At 41.6% G+C, this 22,910-nt stretch overlaps 2 pseudogenes across 1 annotated transcript; both read right to left on the bottom strand.

Annotated features, from left to right (window-relative positions):
- Window positions 1-1,275: 1,275 nt before the first annotated feature.
- On the bottom strand, window positions 1,276-8,846 carry LOC143605459 (putative UDP-N-acetylglucosamine--peptide N-acetylglucosaminyltransferase SEC; annotated as a pseudogene). Its single transcript, XR_013148542.1, has 27 exons — window positions 8,465-8,846; window positions 8,236-8,381; window positions 8,063-8,161; window positions 7,924-7,974; window positions 7,291-7,407; window positions 7,141-7,197; window positions 6,638-6,757; window positions 6,483-6,545; window positions 6,313-6,391; window positions 6,121-6,230; window positions 5,996-6,049; window positions 5,850-5,917; window positions 5,635-5,737; window positions 5,351-5,553; window positions 5,172-5,268; window positions 5,005-5,076; window positions 4,195-4,271; window positions 3,991-4,107; window positions 3,821-3,905; window positions 3,582-3,749; window positions 3,328-3,438; window positions 3,155-3,241; window positions 2,887-3,074; window positions 2,675-2,780; window positions 1,827-1,929; window positions 1,606-1,726; window positions 1,276-1,532 (listed from the first exon to the last, which is right to left on the bottom strand). The product of XR_013148542.1 is annotated as a putative UDP-N-acetylglucosamine--peptide N-acetylglucosaminyltransferase SEC (transcript).
- Window positions 8,847-10,738: 1,892 nt separating this feature from the next.
- Window positions 10,739-12,764, bottom strand: LOC143605456 (2-alkenal reductase (NADP(+)-dependent)-like; annotated as a pseudogene).
- Between the last annotated feature and the right edge of the window lie 10,146 nt (window positions 12,765-22,910).

Here is a 22,910-nt window from a genome sequence, read left to right as displayed (position 1 = left end):
ATGTTAGTACTATTCAATTCCGCCATTTGAAATGGCGGAAGTGAATAGTAAGGTCAAAAGGAGAGAAAAGTCTTGTCAAGTCTGTCATATATCAGGAATATTACTATTCACTTCCGTCATTTTCCGTGATAGACTTCCTCAGTAATAATGTTAGTGAGTCCAACATGAAACATTAAATTCAATACAGATGATTGACATCCCTTTTTAAAAATACTCACTCGAGGACAATTCCATAATTCCAAACACTATTAAAGAGAAAGCAGTTAGATAAATGATTATAACCGATCCAACACGTGTTTAATCTTATGTAGTGATGGTAATTACCGCCCATGCATGATCTATTTATTGGATAAACATAAACCATCGAACAAATAAACCCAATAAATTAAACTCCTACGATAATTGACAAAAACTTACCGACATTATTTGTCGTGTTCTCCAAAATGCCTTCAAAACGTGGTAGCCATATACCTTGCCACTTCGTCACTACAAGCCACGTGTCCATCACCTAATTCATCTATATATATAACCATGCACTGGATCACTTTCACAAAAAGTGAAACACACTTCACATATTCACATTATCACCATGGCAAACCTCTCAATGGTTGTTATCACCTTCTGAATTGTGATTCTGGTATCGATTTCAAGTTCTACGGCTACTGGAAGGTTAGGAGGGAGGACAAAGATACCCGATGTCGAAACAAACAAGGAGATTCAAGCGATGGGGCGGTATTCAGTGGAGTATAATCGCCTGAGGCGGAGCGAGGCGAGGACTAACGGTGATGAGGATTTTACGTTTTCTCGGGTCGTGGAGGCCGAGAAGCAAGTGGTGGCTGGGATGAAGTATTACTTGAAAATCGAAACTATTTCGGGTAATAGCGATGATCCGAAGGTGTTTCAGGCGGTTGTGGAAGAGAACCCGTGGCTTCACTCCAAACAGTTGCTGAAATTCACGCCGACAAATGGTGTGCCACTACGCGTTCAGTAGGAGTGTGTATGGGTCGGTTTTGGTCTGAAATCGTAATCATAATCCGACTTTTGGTTAAGTCGGTTGTAGTAATTAGGTGTTGAGATGTTTGGGACTGTAAAATGACCCGAAAATAATGTGGGGTCTCTTGAGAGAAAATTTGACCACTAAATAAACTGTTATTACATATTTGGCATGAGTACAAGTCGGGTCTGTTCCACTGGTTATGGACAGTGTTGTAATTGCTAGTCGATTGTATTGATCATACAATCTCGCAGTGTCCTAGTAATAGCTAGGAGTACAATGTTTTGCTTTAACAAACATGCACATAAACATATCATATGTTTGAAAACAAAACCAACATAGATCAATGATCCATAATAATATAAAATCTTTAATCATACCAGGCATAATACTTCAACGTCTCAATAGTAAAATAGTAAATACATTAGTGATCATATGGGTATTCGGAGTCGTTTTCTTTGACTTTAAAGTGTTGTGCTTGTTGACCACCACAGTACAGATTCCACATCTTAAGGTAAGCTCGTTCTAGATTTCTAACCTGTACATTCATCACCAAAATTGAAGTGGAGATGTCAAGAGAGTTGACCATGGAGAAACATAAGTTGACTTACCCATCGTGATGTATCAAACAAAGGATAGGTGAGTCGAGACTTCTTGAGTCTGTTTGTAAGATCTTGAAGCTTGGCTGGATTTAAAGCTAAGTTTACTGCCCTGTCTTCATACTCTTGCATGCTTCATGTCAACAGTCAGAAGTCAAAATAATCAAAACTTGAAAAAGAATTTAATAATGACAGTAATGATAATAAGTTAATAACATAGATGAAATGCTGACCTGTTGACAATCATCTCCTCCCCAAGTCCAGTAGCCAGACAGAGTGAACCAGCAACTCTAGTAGCCATTTTCTCCAGGGGAAGAGTCACCATTGCATAGTGGCCTGTTTCACCACAAACAGACAGATAAACTCACCAACTGTTGTATATAGCAAAATGTTCACTAAAAAAAATAGAGCATTTTTCTTTTAGCAAGCAAAAAGACCACGAGAACCATGTAAGGTGAGAATCGTATAAACACTTCTACTAAGACAGTGAGAATCATATAAACACTTATATTATTAAGATGGGAATAGTATAAAAACTTATATGTGCTCCGAAGTCCTTGACAAATTACAACTTGGTCTAACAGCTTCATAACTATTCTACATTGAATGTCCCCTCCAAAATAAACATTAAACACACATACATAACGCTTCCATATATATATATGTTTAGAACCGTGAAAACCAGATAAACATGCATACATAACGCTTCAATAAAAGTGGTAAAACTGAAAAAAATGGTATATTTCCTTTTTCCACTCTTTGATTTATCTCCTCCAAAATATATTTTTTTAGGTATATCATGCCCGATACAATCTATATGCACATGTATATTTAGACATAAAAATTCACATTTCCATACAATCTATGTATATTTAGACAATCTATATGCACCTGCACTGTTCTACCGTTTTAGAATAAATCTAAAGTAAATCTTAAATATAAAAAAACTATATGCATTCTTGTCAAGAATGAAGTTGGAGACCACACAAACGTGTCATACATTGGTGGTTCATAAGTGTGTCGTGTGGTGTGTGTGGAAAGGAAAGGTTATATATGTATATAAAGGTGTGAAGGACGTTACGTGTCAAGACAGAGATCGGCAAGAGCACAACGTCTGATGTGTTCATTTTTCGTAGCAACGTCTGTGAAAATAATCTGGTCTGGCTTAACACCTTGTGCAGCAGCATCTACATGGGACAAACATGATACAGGTTAGAAGAATGTTACTGGTTTAAACCCGAACCCAATTAAAAGCCTCATAGAAGGAAATGAATTATACAAGATAACACATACAAGCACGAAGTCTCATCTCGCCAGCAGCTGGGAATCTGAGCAGCCAAAGTGCACTGTTTGGAACACGCTTCAGAATATTGCACCTAAAACAAACATATCTGTAAGTTGCTTGAAAAACAAACATCTTCTGGCAACCCGTATGCAGACCACTTCGGCCGACAGTTTGGATCGAGTACATCAAGATTTTTCTAAAAAGTTTTTAGTTCATAAAATTAGTGGTGACAAGTGTCTCACAGTAATCAATGTGTCAATGTGAAATTCAAATTACCTGCTTGTAGTCGTTCACAAAGTAGCAATGAGGAACATGCACAAGTTTCTCTGAGTAAATATGGGCATACTTGAGTGGCGAGACAAACTGTCAATAGATGTTGCAACATATTAGTATTAACAAAAAGATGATCTATGCATAATTACATGGTACTAAAAGAGAAACTTGCTGACCTCATCAGTGACAAGATACTGTATATAGTTGGCCCCAGTTGTCCCAGGAAATCCCATGTATGACACCTGGATAGGTGCAGGTTGCATGGCAGAAATTTCATTTCTAGCCCCCTGTAGCAACAAAGTATCCTGGGACTTAACTTAAGGATTTAGGGATCCCTCAAAGGACCGGGTTCAGGCTCAACCAAGTCTATATGAACACCATGGTTTTTACATTGTCCATATTAATATCTTTTTAAATATGGTATGCAAACCTTGGTATAACCATTGAGGTTGATAAGGATCTGTATCTGATCTTCATTTATTAGACGAGTAATCATATCAGACGTCATAGCTGACACATCAATAAAGTGCTCTGCTTCGGATTGGATACGGATCCGCCATTCGCTACCATCGTTTGGACTCAAAGCATAGCAAAAGACCTAAATACTATAATTTGTAACATCTGGCAAACCAGAACTTTAATCAATATAACATCGAAATCAACAAAAACCTCCATGTTTTGTCTGTCGTGCATGCCAAATACTGAGCCCATTAGATGAGACAGAGGGTGGTTTCCAAAATCGCTGCTCACATATCTACAACAAAATTAATGTATTAATGCTCTAGTTAACAAACATGTTCTTAGCATAACAAGATATTTATTCATGTCAAAACATTTACCCGATTCTAAGGCGCTTGTTAGCCCCTGTACTCTTTATTTTTAAAGGAGAAGGATGGTTGAAAGCAGGAAGAGAAAACCGACTTGCTATAACAGAACAGTGTGCTGCATACTTCCGGCTACAAAGGAAAATAAAATGATAATCAAAACAATAAATTCGAACCAGAAATGTTACACATATTAGCCCATATAAACCAAGTATGTACCTGATTTCAAGTGCAAGAAGTGGATCAAGCGGGTATGCGATTGCATGGAAAGGTTGCACACTTGGAATAACTGATGTCTGAAAGAAAATAACAATCACTTTTATTCACCAACATGCAAAGAACAGTGAACTTTCTGAATGAATGTGCAGTGAACCGTTCGGCAGAAAATTCATTTATTAATAAACGAAGAAACATAAACTTTTTACGTTCGTTTAACAGAACGGACAAAAGCACATGTCTTGTTTATTCATCACTTATGTTCATGAGCGTTTGTTTACATTCATTCATTTACATTCATTAATGTTCGTTAGTTTATGTATGTTCAAGTTCGTTCGTTTATATACTCATTTAAATTGTTTACGCCCATTACAGCTTAGTTAGTTTTATGAAATTAAAATATCACCTCTCAGAGTTTAGTCTAGTTTTAGTAAATTTTTATTAGTTTTATGAAATTAAAATATCACCTCTCACAATTTAGTCTAGTTTTAGTAAATATTTAGGCCCAACATATTGATGTTCACGTTTACTTTTACTTGATATTTGCTCGGTTATGTTCGATATTTTATGTTCAGGTATGTTTTGTTTGTTTTTGTTTACGTTTGTGAACCGTTTGTTTATACGATTAACAAACGAACACGCACATTTTCTTAACAAGCGAACATAAGCAAGAAAACCATGTTTGCTTAATTCTTCATGTGTCATTTTTTTCGGTTAAAGTGAAATGAACACGAACATACTCTGTTAGTGTTCGTTCGATTCGTTTACAAGCCTATGTATACATGATAACTTCAAGAAAATTTTGTACCATACCTTGATCTGCCTTTGAAGAATACTGTCTACTTCAATAAACATTCTCTTTCTGTCATCCCAGTCACACACACACTAGGGAAATGTAACAGAAAGTTCAGAAATGAAATAGAATGAGATACAATGGTAGAGACATGAGTCAAAATATATTGGAAAATTTAAGCCCATACCTGTAAGGTGTGCAACAGATTACAAGTGGCCTCAGGGAAATCAGGGCGTATAGCCAATGCTTGCCTGTAGCTTTTAATAGCTGCTTCCACAAGCCCACTAGAATTTCCACAATCACAGGTTAAAATGTGATCATACATTAACATAACCTAGCTGATATATGTCTCAACATTCTAAATACCTGTCTTTGTAAGCTGAAGCCAGATTCACATGAGCTTCTGCCATGTTTGGACGGATAGCAATAGCATGTGAATAATCTTGAATTGCTTCATTCACTCTCCCTATCTCTTTGTAAGTGTTTCCACGGTTAACAAGACCATCAGCTGCCAACGGGTCAATCCGGAGAACTTCATTTTAGCAAGATATGGCATCAGCGTGATTACCCTGTTGCTCAATTCCATATGCCATATCAGGTCTCAGGTAACACTTTATATGCACATATTAACAGACAATAACCTAAACTACCTGCTACTTGTATATTATTGCAAGATTGTTGAAGGGAGCAGACAACCCTGTGGTTACAGACAAAGTTGCCTTGTAACATTGAGCAGCGGCACTCATCATGTTCCTGAATACCAAATAATTACTCTTGTGTGAATCCTTACCGCCACTTTTATAAAATTTCTACTTAAGAATCACATCTATGATATAACTAACAGATATGAATAGTCACAATGTACCATTCCATGTATATATTCCCAAGGTTAGTGAGTGCCTGAGGATGGCTAGGTTGCAGAGAGAGGCATTGCTGAAATTTAAAAGAAAATCAAATCAATGTAAGAAAAAAGAAGTATGATACTTGAAGCCAATAAAAAGCATAACCTACACGATAGCAATGAATGGCTTCCTCAACTTTGCCAGCATCCTTAAGTGCATTACCCTATTTAACAAAAAGAAATGTTGCATTCTTAGATAAATATGAGTAAAAGTTGGAGAAGAAAACAAACTAACCAGATTGTTATAAGCCTCCAAAAATCCAGTATCATAAGTGATTGCCTGCCTGTAGTGGCTAATTGCTATGTCCAAGTTGCCTTGCTCATAATATATGCTTGCTAGATTCCCTGAAATAGCATGAAAATACAAATAAAGATAAATATTTAGTGAATATAGAAAGTAGAGACAAAATAGAAGACCGGTGCTCACCAAAAGCCATAGCATAATCTGGTTTGGACTGAAGCGCTCGTTGATAACAGACAATAGCTTCAGCAGCCAATCCCAATGCCTGTGAAATGCAATATGACAGTTATTTTAGCAAACATCTTCATCAGAATTCAGAACTGGAAATGTTATAATGAAAACCACAGAAACTTCACCTTGTATACATTCCCCAAATTCAAATAGGCATCAGCAAATGTTGGTTTCAGCTTGACCACCTCCTGAAAGCGACAACAACATTGAAAGTAGATTCAAATATTACAACAAAAAGTTACATACGATAAACTGTGTAGGTAAACAAAGAAGTGCAAACCTTGTAATACTGAAGTGCCCTACTATGATCGCCAGACTCCATGAAAAGGCCAGCAAGATTAGACCAGGCAATGGCAAATGTTGGTTGTATACGCAGTGCCTCCACGTAGCAATTGTATGCCTGTTCAAAAAATACTTCTAGGTATATTGCAAGGAGCAACAAAGGAACTCACCATAACGATGATAAAAAAATGCCCAATTGGTCTTTATATTTACACACAAAGATGCAGTGAATAGACAAACAAAACAACCTACAACTCAGCTATGAACAAAATGATCAGTTCTCTAAAAGCTCTAAAGTCTAAACAACAGTTGACACTACATGATGATGAACATTTCTAGGGTATGAATAAAAACGGTGGAATCTTGTCAGGTTTTGAGTCGGTGAATAAAGATAGGTGACTGAAAATGGATGGCATGAACGATTTCAAGTAAGTGTTTTAACTCCTCCAAGTTATGACTTGTGATATAATAGCCAATGAGATGAAATTAGATATTTCTTACTTCTTGCACCAGTCCTTGAGCTTTCATTAAGTTCCCAAGGTTGCTGTGAGCATCAACCTACAGAAGCATAATAATAAACGAAACCTCACATACCCTTTCGAGTAATTGTGTGTTTATACATACATAGAAAAACGAAGGCCAAAAATCTACCAAATGAGGGTTTAATGAAAGAGCCTGCCGACAGCATTGAGCAGCTTCAGTAAGTCTTCCTTTCCTCATGTATGCACTTCCCAGGTTCGACCACGCATCCGCAAAATTTGGACGAAGCTGCATGATGCATCAATCATAGTTGATGTGAGTTGACGCAACAAAAAAGGTTAAAAGAAACACATAGAAACAAAATGAAATGCGGTTTTAATAAACGTTTTGAATTAAAGAGCATGATGACACATCATCACATCCATGCACGCCACCTTTCACTGATTCATAACCGATGACTTGTACTTCAAGTAGCAATACATAGTATGTAAAACCATTATGGGTGGATGCACGAAGATTTTGTTTACAAAGTGCTTGTTTTTCGCATTTTTCTTTAAATGCTTCATTCTTTTGATTTTTTAAGTGCTTGGTAGTGATTAAAATATCATTCATTTATTAAACTTCCTCTTTAAGGGCACATATTATAACTAGAAAAACGTAAACTTTTATGCTTTATTTCTCCCCTTGTATAGTTGTATATTATTAGAAGTTCCTTCTGGATTTATTTGAAATGCAAGTAATATGGGTAGCCATTAATTCCCATGTAAAACTTATAAATTCAAATACGCTTATAACATAACATACCTCAATAGCAACTAAATAGTAACGGATAGCAACATCAATATTCCCCTTTTCCTGTAAAATCAAAACACATCGCTCAGTTTCACCACGCTCAAACCACATAAACAATAAACACGTCATAAAATCTAAAACCGCAAATCACCTTCCACGCGTTAGCCATATTCCCAAAGCACTCCGCAAACTTTCTATCAATCCGCAAAGCTTCTTCGTTTTTCGCAATGCACAAATCAAACTCATGCAGCTGAAATAACCGAGTTACGTCAATCCCTAAATGCAGAAACTAATAATAAACTATGCAGCAAACAATAACCTAACCTGATAATAAATAGCACCTAGCAGAAGCAAATTATCCAATCTCAAAGGATTCCGATCATAAACCGCCTTACTATGATCCAACGCCTGTCTAAAATCCCCAGACTTATAACTCTGATGGGCCACAGACATCAACATCTCTTCAGTACCTGTAATAAACCATCTCCAAAACCCTAATTAAGCTCAAATCACGTAGAAACAAATCAACAAATATCAAAACATTAATTCAAACCTTCACGTGAGTCCAATCCATGTGAGAGCTTATAATTACCACTCTCCGAAGCCGGAACAATCTCCGTTGACAGTAAATACGAAGCATCACCACGCTCGTTGTTATACGAAACCCTAGCAGCAGCCTGCAACTGATGCTGCTGACGTGGATCGGTCTGTAACGACAGCATAACTGATGAATTACTACGGTAACCGTCGTGTGGCGGTTGTTGAGATTCCGTTAATTAACGGCGGAATTTGACGGAACGGTGGTGGAAATAACGGCTCATAGAATTATCGGCGAGGTGATTGATAATTAGAGAGAAGAAGATGATGAATTTGAGAGCGTGTTTATTGTTAGGGTTTGGTTATTATGAGTCACAGGCGTGATTGAAGATGAAGATTATTAATGAAATTATTTGATTGATTGATTGATTGATATTTGATATATGGAAGGTGTGTGTTATTCAGTCGTTACGTGACACGTAGTTTATTCAACTGGTGGAAGTCAAGGTTGTGATTACGGTGGAGTTTGGTAAACAATCTTGATTCATTAGTCGGGATGATTCCACTATATTCCATAAAGTATTTTTATACAAGACCGTGTGTGTGTAGTGGGACGGTTTTCCATCTAAAACGCCCTCAAAGCGTCGAAAACACTCACGGGGCACCTTGGGGTGTTTGGATGTGGGGGTGCCGGACGCCTCTCACAAATAAAAGTCTAGATAAGTAAATATGAGAGTGAAGAATATCTAAATCTTTTGGAGATGTCACATATCTATAGTCGAAGATATGGAATGTTATTTGGCAAGACGTTGTTGTCAGAAAATCCTCTTTGTTCCCTGTATAACTAGCATAGTGGGAATGTGGAGGTCGATTTGGCGGGACGCGTTGTGCAGGTTGGTTGTCTCCTCTTTGCAAAGTTGTTTGTGTCTGATACGATGGTCTCTGTGTGTACCTTCTGTACAGGCATCTCCCGGTTGGGTTATCTTTCCATGTATAGTTGTTAGGTACTATACATATTGAGGATGTGTTTGCCGGCTTCTCCTTTATCGTTTTCAGTCCAACGGTCTGGGTATTTCTTGCCCCAAATGGTGTGTTTGACCTGGAATCATCCCGAATGCAGGTTCATATCTCTTCATATGCTAATATTGTGTCTCATAAACTGTAAACAGTGATGGGTTTATAAAGTTCTGGAACAACAAAATAAACAGGGTCAAAACAAGTAAGGGCTAATGAGTCGAATAAAACAATTTACTCATTTACTTAAGGATATTATAAATTATTAATACTTGCTTAATAATACAATGAATTTGCTAACATTTTTCGGTAAGACTCAACCAACCATACATATATAAAAAAAATATATAATATCAAAAAAAAAATTGTAAATCAATTGACTAATACATCAACATGGCATGTTACGCGTACACTCAATGTAATTAGTAATGATCTATACCTAAATGTTTTACTTTAAGATTATTTATGAATTTAAATCAAACTAAAAAAATATAGTTTGTAATTTTAGTTGAACTAAAAGGAACTTGTGTGATATTTTCCTTTAATATAATTGAAACCCATGATTTACCTCAAACCATTTCCCCTAAGAAAATGTTGCGGATATCTCCACATATTCATCAAGATGTGACCAACTTGTATGAACTTCCATGTATAAACACGTTCGCCTCTCATGCCATTGTTCTCTCTTCATTTTTGATAAATAGATAATGCACAAACCCTCGAATCATGCTAGGCCCATCGAGCAATCAAACAATGTTAGGAGAGTCTCACAATTCATTAACTATTTAAAATATATTATTTTACTACAATAGTTTTATGTTGTTTATCATTGTCACAATTATCGTTGAATTATTGATTTTTTTTATACGTGATATTAAACCTAAATAGATAGTTTTGTGTAATTTATGTACTTACTTGTACTTCATGTTCTTGTATTGTAAAATTGTTCATGTAAATAAACGTTTCCAGGTTTTATATACTAAACTTGATAGAGTTTATGAGCCTAAATAAGTGTAATATTGGTACTAGTACAAAATCTTTAAATTAATGCAATAAATATAGAATTACATACAAAGTATATTATGCATTATTATGAAATTGACTAAATAACACAGTATGTTATAAATCAATATAAAAATAGTTGCATGTATATAACAAAAATAAACCAAACTTGAACTTGAAAACATACTAAAAAGTCAAGTTCAATGAATATTTAATACACATGCTTCATGCTTGTTAACTATTAAAAACAACACCATATATTTATATAGATAGGCTATAGCCAAAGCCAACTCATTCGCGAGCCACAACAACCAGTTGCTTCCCAACATTTTTGCCATAAAACATCCCAATGAAAGCCGCTGGTGCACTCTCAAGCCCTTCTACAATATCTTCAGTGTAAGAAATCTTTCCTTGTTTGATCAAAGGCATGATCATTTCCATATACTTTGGATACATGTGATAGTAATCACCCACTAGGAAACCTTGCACGCGTAGACTTTTCGTGACCAGCAAAAACATGTTGCGTACTCCCTCCTCTTGCTCTAGATTGTATTGTGAAATCATCCCGCAAACTGAAATTCGACCATTCAATCTCATATTTGAGAGTACCCGCCTCCAACATCTTTCCCCCGACGTTCTCAAAGTAAATATCAATGCCATTTGGAAAGTACCTAACATTATTATACAAAAGAATGTTGTTAGATCAAACGGATTAAAAATGGTCCAAAGTGTAAGTTTAAGGAATAACACTTTCCAAACAAAAAACTAGATAATACTTTAAAACTGATATTTCTTTTTTTTTTTCAAATGTCCAAAAAAAAGTCCAAAGATTAATAATATGACCCAACCATTTTGCAACTTGTAGTCATGGATTCTCATGCTAACCTTTTTAGAGTTGCATTTAGATCTTGCTCTTCTTTGTAATTAAAAGCTTCATCAAATCCATATTTATTCTTCAACAAATCGACCTTTTCTTTTGTACCCGCACTCCCAACGACATAACATCCCGACAACTTTGCAAACTGCCCAACGAGCTGACCAACTGCACCCGCAGCTGCCGAAACAAAGACATACTCGCCTTTCTTGGGAGCACAAATCTCAAAGAAGCCAACATAAGCAGTGATACCAGCAATGCCTAATAACACTCCGAAAGTAAAACAAAATCGGAAATTAAATTAAACACTAAAATACGCTCATCCAATACTTGAATGAAAAACGAGTCAGGATTATCCGAAACTATATTTTTTGGTGTCTCATATGTAAAGACATTCATATGATGAAGAAATTATTGAAGATTTACTTGATAAGAAAGGTTGAATATGAAATGAATGAGAGACGCAACTTATGGTTGTACATAAAGTTTATTTGGTTGTACATAGTCTAATTTACAAGTGTCTAGTACAACCAAAATCAAATTGAACATTATAACATACCAAGAATTCCTGTATAATAAGAAAGAGGCACATCAGTATCTTCAATCTTGCGTAAAAAGTCGGTCGAACTGATAATGCTATATTCCTCCCATCCAGTCAATCCCGAAACACCTTTCTTGAAGTTTGAATGCCCAGAATCAATAACTTTAGCTACTCCAAGTCCCACTATAGGCTACAAGATGATATAAATTACATTAAAACGCAAGCAGAAAAACCCGAACCCAATAGAAAAATCGGAAATATTTGGGGCGTGTATTTAGTTATATGCTTAATTATAAGAATTTTCGTGACAACGGGATGGGATGGTTATAGGTGGCACTTGCTCAATTACACGAAACTATTCGTACATGTATACCCGCATTGAAATTGAATATGCTAATATACTATAAAATATTAAAAAATATACAACATTTTGAAGTTGTTAAAAACTTGAAATTATAGAGATGCCCAATAACTAGAAAATAACTATGAAAGGAGAATATACGATGCGAATGCATGATGAAGATGAAGTTACTGACCGAACCAAGAGCAAAGGGTGGAAAGTAACTGTCTTCAGCCTTGGTCATCTGAATTCGCAAGTAAGGATCGCAAGAGAGATAAAGGTTCTTCACGAGAACCGCATTCGAACCTTCTGGAAGCTTGAGGCTGATGGTGGCGGAAGCATTGAGGAGCATGCCGGATTCCTTCGGGAAGCCATTAACGTAACTCTTCAATACGGTCTGCTTGTTCTTCACTTCTTCCATTTGTGTGTGAAAATGTTGTTGAAGATGAATGGCAAAGGTAATGTATGTATCTACAATGACCACATAACAATGTTATGTAAACCCGACTTTTGCCGGTAACATGTTAGATCATTTCTTAAAACAAGATTATTTTATAATAAGGATTACTTTATAATCAGCTTGTAGGTGCAACAACTTCATTCATGTAACATGTTGAAGAGGTAGGTCCCAGCAGAGCCCAGTTGGACCCGCAAGACTCACCTTAAATAGGGACGTCTGCGCAGAGACCAACTGGATCCGCAGGACCAACCATGCTCAGAGACGTGACGTCCTTACGCGCAGTACGCAAGCTGGTCCCGCAGGAAATGCCTCCCAATGGTGAAGGACTCCGCCTGTCCCCGCAGCCTCGGATACAAGCCATTAGGGAAGGCCACCCGCGCAGCATGGCTACACGCACAAGGCACTTAGCTCTCAATCGTTCAGTGTCACCTGAAGGAATGAGCCAAGCCGGGAGCAATCCCGCACAGAGGCGGGAGGGGGAATACTCCCGCCCAAATAAGCCAGTCCGTATACTGAAGGATCTTTTACTGTACCTGACGAGGTATGGGCAAAAGATCTGATCAGAGATGCGACAGCTCACTGACAGCAGCATGGCAGACAGCACGCCACAGCACTGTGACCAATAGCCGCCGCCTACCCACCAACTCCTGCCATACCACGTGCCTAGCCTGTAGTTGGCAGAAGAGGAAGAGTGCACGACACGCCTGCTCTGTGTCAGCCGCTACCTATCCACCACTCACAGGCAGGGCACGTGCATAGGTTACAGTTGGTAGCGTGTTGGGCCGGCTAAACCCCTTGGAAACCTACCTTCGGCTATAAATACCCCAATGGTATGATCATCTTATATTATCACATTATCATCATATTATACCTGATATCTGCTCTAGCAATCTCTTAATATACTTTTATATTTAAAGAGCAATCTAGTCTGATTCTCACGCCGGAGGGTGGTCACAAGGAGGAACCCCCCCCCCTTCTCAGTGACGAGCTCACGGTGTCTGTTTTGCAGGTTATCAGAAGAACCATCTTCCAAGGGTCTAACCCCTCGTGGGAAACATCTCTCCAACCCCCAGGTTACCAGTAACCTGCTCGGGGTCCGGTTAGTGTTTCTTCATTGGCGCCATCCGTGCATAAAGCTAGAACTACAATTTTCTCCAGTTTTTTCAAAACTTTATACAAAAGATGGTTAGAGAAATTCCGGTAACCACAACCCCAGCTATTGGGGGGAATACCGGCAACACAGTTTTTACAAACACTACTCCGGTTACCGAAGCCGGAGCAAGTGAAGTAAATTTTACGAACACTACCCCACTTACTAAAGCAGGGGCAAGTGCAGTAAATGACCGCCTACTGGGATCCACCGATACCCAGTTTGAAAAACGAAGACTCCCCCGCCAGACTCTCGACGAAGTCAAGGCATGGGCGGAGGCACGACAAAAGGAATTCCAGGCTGAGTTGAACGAACGCTTGCGTTCCGTGCAACAGGCCGACGAATTCGAATACTGGGAGGATGACTCGGAGGAATCCGACTCCGACGCGAACCCTCGTCATAAGGCAAAAGGGAAGCGTAAAGAAACGGAAACCCAACCGAAAAGGCATTTTGGACAAGCCTTCAAACCAAAAAGCATAGATGGAAGTCCACGAGACTTCTCTAAAACGTTCAGACCAAACGTTACAAATGCAGGAACGTCCAAATTTGCAAGGGACATTGCTGAAGCAATTGCCCCGAAAAGTGCTAAACAAATGCCTAACATAGGCACATATGACGGCCTATCTGATCCAGACGATCATTTGAACAGGTTCATAGCGGGGGCAACCGTTAGCAATTGGACGGAACCCACGTGGTGTTACATGTTCCAAATGACGCTGGTGGGGGCTGCTAGGGCTTGGTTTGATCGATTACCGGTTAACCACATTTACGACTGGGCAGACTTCCAGCAGAAGTTTAGCCAACACTTCAGCCAGCAGCGAAAGTATACCGAGGAGCAATGGACAATCCTCAAATGCACACGGGAAGAAGATGAATCTCTGCCAAACTTCATCACTCGCTTCAACTCAAAGAAGTTAAGTTTGGGCAATATCAGCGAGGATCTTGTTCGCGCAGCCTTCATCCAGGGCGCGCAAGACCCAGAGCTTATCCGCACCCTAACGGGTAAAGATGGAATGCCATCCACATGGGATGGCATCATGACAGCAGCCAAACGCTATGCGGAAACGGAGAAGCAACTGGGTAGAGACCTTCCGCAGAACACAAACCTTTACACCCAGAGGACGAGAGAGGACAACGTCCTCACCGCCCGATTGAACAAAAAACGGAAGCAAGGCATTTGGCAGTCAAGGGTAAACTTTGACACCTCATCCGGCTTACAGGACCGATTGGGTGAAAGGGATAATGTAAAGCCGCACCGGAACTCCAGATGGACGCCACTTACCAAAAGCGTCACTGACATATTTGCTACTGAGGAGCTCCCATGGCCAAAGCCTCCAGTAATCCGGCATCGTCACGATGCTGATCGGAGCAAGTACTGTGACTATCACAGAACAAAAGGCCACAACACTGAAGAATGCATAGACGTAAAAGACATGGTCGAAACATTCGTCAGAGATGGGACGCTCGCGCACCTCGTGGCGAAATAAAAGCTAGGCAGGCGAGTGCGTATAGAACCCCAGCTGGGGAAAACACGAACCAATTCCAGCTTCAAAAACGAGACTACATGCTGCGTAAAGAACGAGATCCCGAACCAGGTGCGTATCGGCTCGATGGCACTCCCATCCCAACATGGAAGGGAGTTCAATTACACAGTTTGCATGTAATCAATTCCAATTTGTAAAGAGAAGGCCAAGAGCCACTTCTAATGGAAATGATTCTCTTTAAGAATATCGAAGCTGATGATTTTACATTTATACTTTTCTGGACACTAATATGCCGGTTTTCACCGCATAATTACGTGAAGTCATTGCATGGGAAGGCGGTCCTACCCGCACGAACCCAATAACGTGACAAACCTTCACGCAGGTCAGTTGAAGGGGAAAAAGTTCAGCACCCAAAAATGAAAGTGCCGGTCTATCCGCATGAATCATTAAGGAAACTGAATAATAACCTGTCAACAACCGCGCGTCGAACGGTTAAAACTATCCAACACTGGTGACGACATTCACATTACGAGAAGTCGTTGCGTGGGAAGGCGGTCTTACCCGCACGAACCCAATAACGTGGCAAACCTTCACGCAGGTCAGTTGAAAGAGTTCATCCCATTAAATGAAAGTGCCGGTCTATCCGCATGAATCATGAAAGGAAAATGAACACTAACCTATCGACAACCGCGCGTCGAACGGTTCAAAACAAAATTCTTAAAAAGATGAGAAAAACCTACACGCAGGTCAGATAAGGGTAAAGTTCTGCCATCCTACTAAGTGCAAGTGACGGTTCTACCCGCACAATCACGAAAGAGGAAGCAAAACTTCACCTATTATCAACCACGTTCAAAGGTTAACTTATCCTCAAAAGATGAGAAAAACCTACACGCAGGTCAGATAAGGGTAAAGTTCTGCCATCCTACTAAGTGCAAGTGACGGTTCTACCCGCACAATCACGAAAGAGGAAGCAAAACTTCACACCTATTATCAACCACGTTCAAAGGTTAACTTATCCTCAAAAGATGAGAAACCTACACGCAGGTCAGATAAGGGTAAAGTTCTGCCATCCTACTAAGTGCAAGTGACGGTTCTACCCGCACAATCACGAAAGAGGAAGCAAAACTTCACACCGATTATCAACCACGTTCAAAGGTTAACTTATCCTAAAAAAGTAAGAAAAACCAGCACGCAGGTTAGATAAAAGTTAAAGTTTAGCCATCCTACCAAGTGCAAGTGACGGTTCTACCCGCACAATCACGAAGGAGGAAGCGAAACTTTAACCCACTATCAACCACGTTCAAAGGTTCTTATTCTGAACACTTGGAAAATTGCTAATTTAAACTAAGTATGCAAGTCATAAGTTTATAAAGCAAGGAACCCAAAGAAGGAAATAACAGTCTTATACGCAAAAAGATTAATATTTCAATGATGTATTACAACAGTGGCCGGGTAACTACCCGCCTAAAAGAAATCTATACAAAGCTAAGTCTATCCTAGCGGTGGGAAGAGATCTTCAGGATCAGGCTTCAGGGCCACCTCCGCTTGGACCAGCACCGTCTGAGCGTGGCTGCCCAAGGAAAGCCTTAAGGATGTTTAGCCCATCATCAGCAGCAGCAGCCTCATTCACCTTCTCCACCACTGGATGCGGGAAGGCAGCGTACTGGTTCACAGCTTGGTCATAAGCAGCTTCAGTATTAACATTGAATAAAGGGAAGTTGGAGGGCGGAAAGCCTCTCTCAGCAAACCCTAGACCAAGCAGGAAGCCAGTCTTCTCCCCATCCTCATGAGAAGCGTTGAGGGCTGCGCTCATCGCATCGTCATAAGAGGTCTCTGAAAGGACCCGACGCGCAACCTACAAAAGAATACAAGTTAGAACATTTTCTAATTACGAGCGGAAAGCGTAAAGAAAAAGATAAAGATACCTGAGGCAACGCTTCTCGAAGCAGCCATTGGAGGGTAGCTTGACTTTCTTTGTAAGCACGTTCGGCTCCGTTTTTATCAAGGTTGGCAAGTTGAACTTCCTTGGCGGCAGCCTCTTCGACGCTTTTGAGTTTCCTTTCAGTGCGGTCAAGCACCCCCCTCTGGTCAAGGATCTCCTGCAGCTTCTTGGCATCTTCCATTGCCAAGGCGTCATGAGCATGCTGAAGAGCCTCTAATTTGCATTTAAGCTGCTCATTCTCTTCGCGAAGCGGCTCAACAACAGCTTCAGCCTTGGCAGCCCTCTCAGTTGAGTTTCGCGCAGTCTCCTTGGCCAGCCGAAGCTGTTCATTCACAGCTTGGGCAGCCTTGGAGCGGGCCTCGAGTCGCGCCTGGACTTCAACCTCGAGGGCCTTGAATGCCTTCTCCTTCTCGGCTGCGGCAGCGGCCAACTGCCGGTTCTCCTCCCGAAGAGCCCGCGCTTCAGATACATCTTTGGCGCGAGCTGCTTTTAACTTGTCGTTTTCACGACAAAGCAGCTCGACGCGGGGCTGCGTCCGGGCCTGGAGAACCCGAAGCTCATTGGTTAGCCTACCCTCTTGGTAGCTAGCCATGGCTTCCCCCAACGCACCATGAGGAGCAGCGTGGCGAGCCCAGTCCACGCACTCCACAGGGGTACGAAGGGTTGTTCCTCGGCGTATGTTCCATCTTGGAACATACACTTCATTGGAATCCGACACTGCAAAAGAAACAAAGGCAGTTAGGAAAAGATGATAAAAATATATAAGGGAAAAAGAACCCTACGTACCTGTAGGGTCAATAACAGGCCGATAGCCGCCAAACCCATCACCTGAACCTAAAGGAAATCCATCCAACAGGTCAGGCAGACGGGAAGGTGGCATAGATCGGCGGGAAGCCTGGCGCATACCTGATGGTCCGGCCGTCGGTGCCGGTGGTGCAGGTATAGTGGCAGCCGCTGTGGTAGCCATGTTTGGCGCCACCTCCTCAGCAACAGTAACCACCGGCTCCGTGAAAGATGCTGTAAAAATTGCACTCACGGCCGGCGGAGACACCTTCTCAGCAGGAACAGCCTCAGGAAGGCTGGAACCAGCGGAAGCAGGCGTAGACGCCTGGGTCGACGCCTCGGGAAGGCTGACCGAGCCTACCGTCATTGGCGGGGGAATACTTCCTCCAACTCCACCCTGGAATGCGTCAACATCCACACCTGCACAAGCAAAAGTGTTAGAAAAATTTATTTGAAACAACAAATCTAGACAAGAATTATGGGGGTACTCACGGGGTTTCTTGAGCTTGAACGCACGGACGAGCGGGGGCGAACCCGATGGAGCCGGCCTCTTGACACCGGTAACCGTCGTCGTCGCTGCCCTCCCCGGAGGTAACACCTGCAGCCTCCGGAGCGGTGGTCTCCTCACCACCGGGCTTCCCCGCCACCTCTGCATTATCTGACTCCGAGTCAGATAGGACTACCGGGTCGGCCGTAGAAGCCACCTTCTCCTTGCCCTTCCCGACGGCAGCCTTTTTCTTCCGCACCAGTGGAGGACCTTCTGCGGATTCCTCAGAAGAAGAAATGTCATGAACTCCAGCAGCAGGCACAGCATTGAGAGGTTCAGGGTAGAAGATAGGCTTACCTGGCCGTCGGTGGCTCAGGATCTCTTGGCCTGGCGGGTAAACCTCCACGAACCGACCCGCGGTCTGCTCTAAGATGGGCAACTCGTTCTCGTCCAGAGCACGAGTACCCATCCGCGCGGGACCATCTTCCTCCCGCGGGTTCAGGAGCGACTGAAGATCGTTCCCCTCTGAAATCAACAAGAAAGTTAGTAAAAATCGAAGTCAGCAAAATGAAACAAGACGTACCATAAGGGACAGAGTTCGAACCATATTCAAGGACGATCGGAACCTTATCCGCATTCGCCGCCTTCCACACCCGGCTCATCCCCAACATCACCATCGCCGACTCCGGAAAACGGAAAACCGGGGACTGGACCCGGGAAATCTTCGAGAACCATTCCGCCTCCTCGTAGTTGAGGGCGGGAAGGTTCGGAAGCGCCTGGCCATTCTTGAACTTCATGGCGATGGGGATGGCGCGAGCGGATATGAAGAAGAACTCTCTTCTCCATGAGCGAAGACTCCGCTCGGTGGTACAAATCTTTAAACCCTTGATACGGGTTGTAAGAGTGTACCACCCTTGGATGCACCTCCATGTATAGAAGGTCATCAGGCGATCAACGAGGGGCTCAAGGCCCAGTATCCGGCACACCCACTCAAAGTGCCGGACCTTGGCAATGGCCATGGGGTGCACCTCTGTCAGGTGCACACCGTGCCTCTCTAGGACACGGTACACAAACTTTGTCAACGGAAACCTAAGGTTCCCGTAGACAAAGAATGCAGCATAAACCCCGATCTTGCCACTAGGGGCATCGTACACAGTATGGTGGGGTTCAGGAAACTCAGGCTCGAGAGACTCGAGCATGAACTTCCTGATGATATACTGGTACAGATCGACAGGAAGAGAGCACTGGCATTCGCCAGCAGTCTTCTGGTCATCAGCATCATGAGAAGACATGGTGGAAGAAAGACGAAAAGAGATTCCAGGGTAATGCTTTACTGAACAGAAAAATTCGCCGGAAATTACTTGAGAAGAAGAGATGAAAGTGGAAAGTGTGAATTGCAAATAACCCTCTCCCCCTTTATATAGTAATCGCAATTAATGCGGTGAATTTAATGCGGAGGAGAGAGAAATCAAATGTGCAATGAAACTATGACACGTGGCAAAAAGCAAGCTGGCAACAGCTGTTGAAAGGACGTGTGCCAGTAATTTCGCGGCCACGCGCCCGAAAAATCGCTCCCACGCGCCTGAAAAAGCGACTGGAATGACCATGTTCTGTCACGTCACCATAACTTCCTGCACGTCCTGACACAGTCAGAAGAAACCGTCGCACGACGTTTCAGAGGTTTATCTTTTCACCAACTCTTCGAATTTCAAAATTCAAAATTCGAAAGTATTAAAAAGTAAGCGGGAAAATACCCCTTACCCCTTGGCAAGCAAGTAACCGTAAGACGGATGCGGGTACAGTGTAAAGGCAAAACCCTTCACATACCTAGCACCCGCAGGGAATTGAAGCCAAATAAACCTTGGCAAACAAGTAACCGTAAGCCGGCTGCGGGTACAGTGTTAAGGCAAAACCCTTCACATACCTAGCACCTGCAGGGAATTGAAGCCAAGAACCTTGGTGAACAAGTAACCGTAAGACGGATGCGGGTACAGTGTTAAGGCAAAACCCTTCACATACCTAGCACCCGCAGGGAATTGACGCCAGGAATACCTTGAGAGTAAAGTAACCGTAAGACGAGCGCAGGTACAGTGTTAAGGCAAAACCCTTCACATACCTAGCGCTCCGCTGGGAATTGAAACCAAGAAGGATCTTCTGGGCAATGCTTGCGGAAACGGAAATAGCATCCCCGCATAGCGGGAACATCGAGAACTACGTTGTTTGAAGCTCCAGGATGGAATTGGTGGTCTTAACATAATTGATCACTATGTTCAAAACTACCAAAACCTCATGGAAAATACATACAACTGGGACTCAATGCTCCTGACTTGCGAGGAGGTTACAGACCTACCCGCATCATACCCAAAGACCAAGCAGGAAACTCGGGCATTTCTGCAAGTGACAAGGACTTCCGCGGAAAGAATCCCCATGGAAAACCTTACAAAACCCTTTGCTCAAGTCCAAAAGTTCACCTCACTTCATTAAACACTCATGAGAAGAACATTGGACTGGGGGGACTTGAAGAGGTAGGTCCCAGCAGAGCCCAGTTGGACCCGCAAGACTCACCTTAAATAGGGACGTCTGCGCAGAGACCAACTGGATCCGCAGGACCAACCATGCTCAGAGACGTGACGTCCTTACGCGCAGTACGCAAGCTGGTCCCGCAGGAAATGCCTCCCAATGGTGAAGGACTCCGCCTGTCCCCGCAGCCTCGGATACAAGCCATTAGGGAAGGCCACCCGCGCAGCATGGCTACACGCACAAGGCACTTAGCTCTCAATCGTTCAGTGTCACCTGAAGGAATGAGCCAAGCCGGGAGCAATCCCGCACAGAGGCGGGAGGGGGAATACTCCCGCCCAAATAAGCCAGTCCGTATACTGAAGGATCTTTTACTGTACCTGACGAGGTATGGGCAAAAGATCTGATCAGAGATGCGACAGCTCACTGACAGCAGCATGGCAGACAGCACGCCACAGCACTGTGACCAATAGCCGCCGCCTACCCACCAACTCCTGCCATACCACGTGCCTAGCCTGTAGTTGGCAGAAGAGGAAGAGTGCACGACACGCCTGCTCTGTGTCAGCCGCTACCTATCCACCACTCACAGGCAGGGCACGTGCATAGGTTACAGTTGGTAGCGTGTTGGGCCGGCTAAACCCCTTGGAAACCTACCTTCGGCTATAAATACCCCAATGGTATGATCATCTTATATTATCACATTATCATCATATTATACCTGATATCTGCTCTAGCAATCTCTTAATATACTTTTATATTTAAAGAGCAATCTAGTCTGATTCTCACGCCGGAGGGTGGTCACAAGGAGGAACCCCCCCCCTTCTCAGTGACGAGCTCACGGTGTCTGTTTTGCAGGTTATCAGAAGAACCATCTTCCAAGGGTCTAACCCCTCGTGGGAAACATCTCTCCAACCCCCAGGTTACCAGTAACCTGCTCGGGGTCCGGTTAGTGTTTCTTCACATGTGTTTCTATTTTATTTTTTTGAAAGGTACATTCATCTAATATATATATATATTGTTTGAAAGCATATTCGTCTAACATATATATTTTTTTACTTTTTTTTTGAAAGGCACATTCACCAAACATACTGACCTTAGGCGTCATAAGTCAAGCTACTTTGCGTTGATTAAAACTAATTAATATTTAATTAAATACCCAGCTTTTATCTTCTCCAATAATCATTCACGTAGTACCATATACATTTGAAATTAATTTGGTAGCAATTATTTCACCATTAAGTAATTATTTCATACATTTGAAATTACACAAGTAGCACTTACTTTGGTGTCCTACATAAACATATGTAAATAAAAAAATTTTGAACGAAAAAAATAATAATAAAATGCTAAAATACTCATGAAACAATGATGAAGGGGAGTTGGTTCCGCATTACCGAATCGGCAGTCATACCAAAATACAAAATTGAGTAAAACACAATCGAATACCATACCGACTGTGGTGGTGTTTGGAACCGATAATGAAAAATAGTGCGTATACCAAGACCGGAGACCACAAAATAAATACCGAACCGGTATTGAAAAATAGCGAAACCGACGCATACCGATACTAGAAACCACAAAATGAATATCGTGTTGGTGTCGATGTAGTTCGGTCGATATCAGTTCAGTATGTCACACCCCGTCCTCGGGTGGTGGGACATTTGGAGATGCGAAACCTGTTGATTTCAATTTCTTAAGGTTGCTGAAAAAGATTAACAACTTTAATACAAATGACTAATATCATAACTTAGTCAACCGTGGATTTTATGTTTAAAATCAGCACAACCAGAAGATACATGTCTTAGTTCAAGCTTCTATAACATCATCAAAATCTAAATATGAATTCAAAACAATAAGGCTTTTGTGTC

The sequence above is a fragment of the Bidens hawaiensis genome, unplaced genomic scaffold (assembly GCF_021521415.1).
Source record: "Bidens hawaiensis isolate Kalapana, Puna unplaced genomic scaffold, B.hawaiensis_p1.1 tig00069552_1, whole genome shotgun sequence".
NCBI classification, from domain to species: Eukaryota; Viridiplantae; Streptophyta; class Magnoliopsida; order Asterales; family Asteraceae; genus Bidens; species Bidens hawaiensis.
This window is presented reverse-complemented; position numbering and strand designations above follow the sequence as displayed.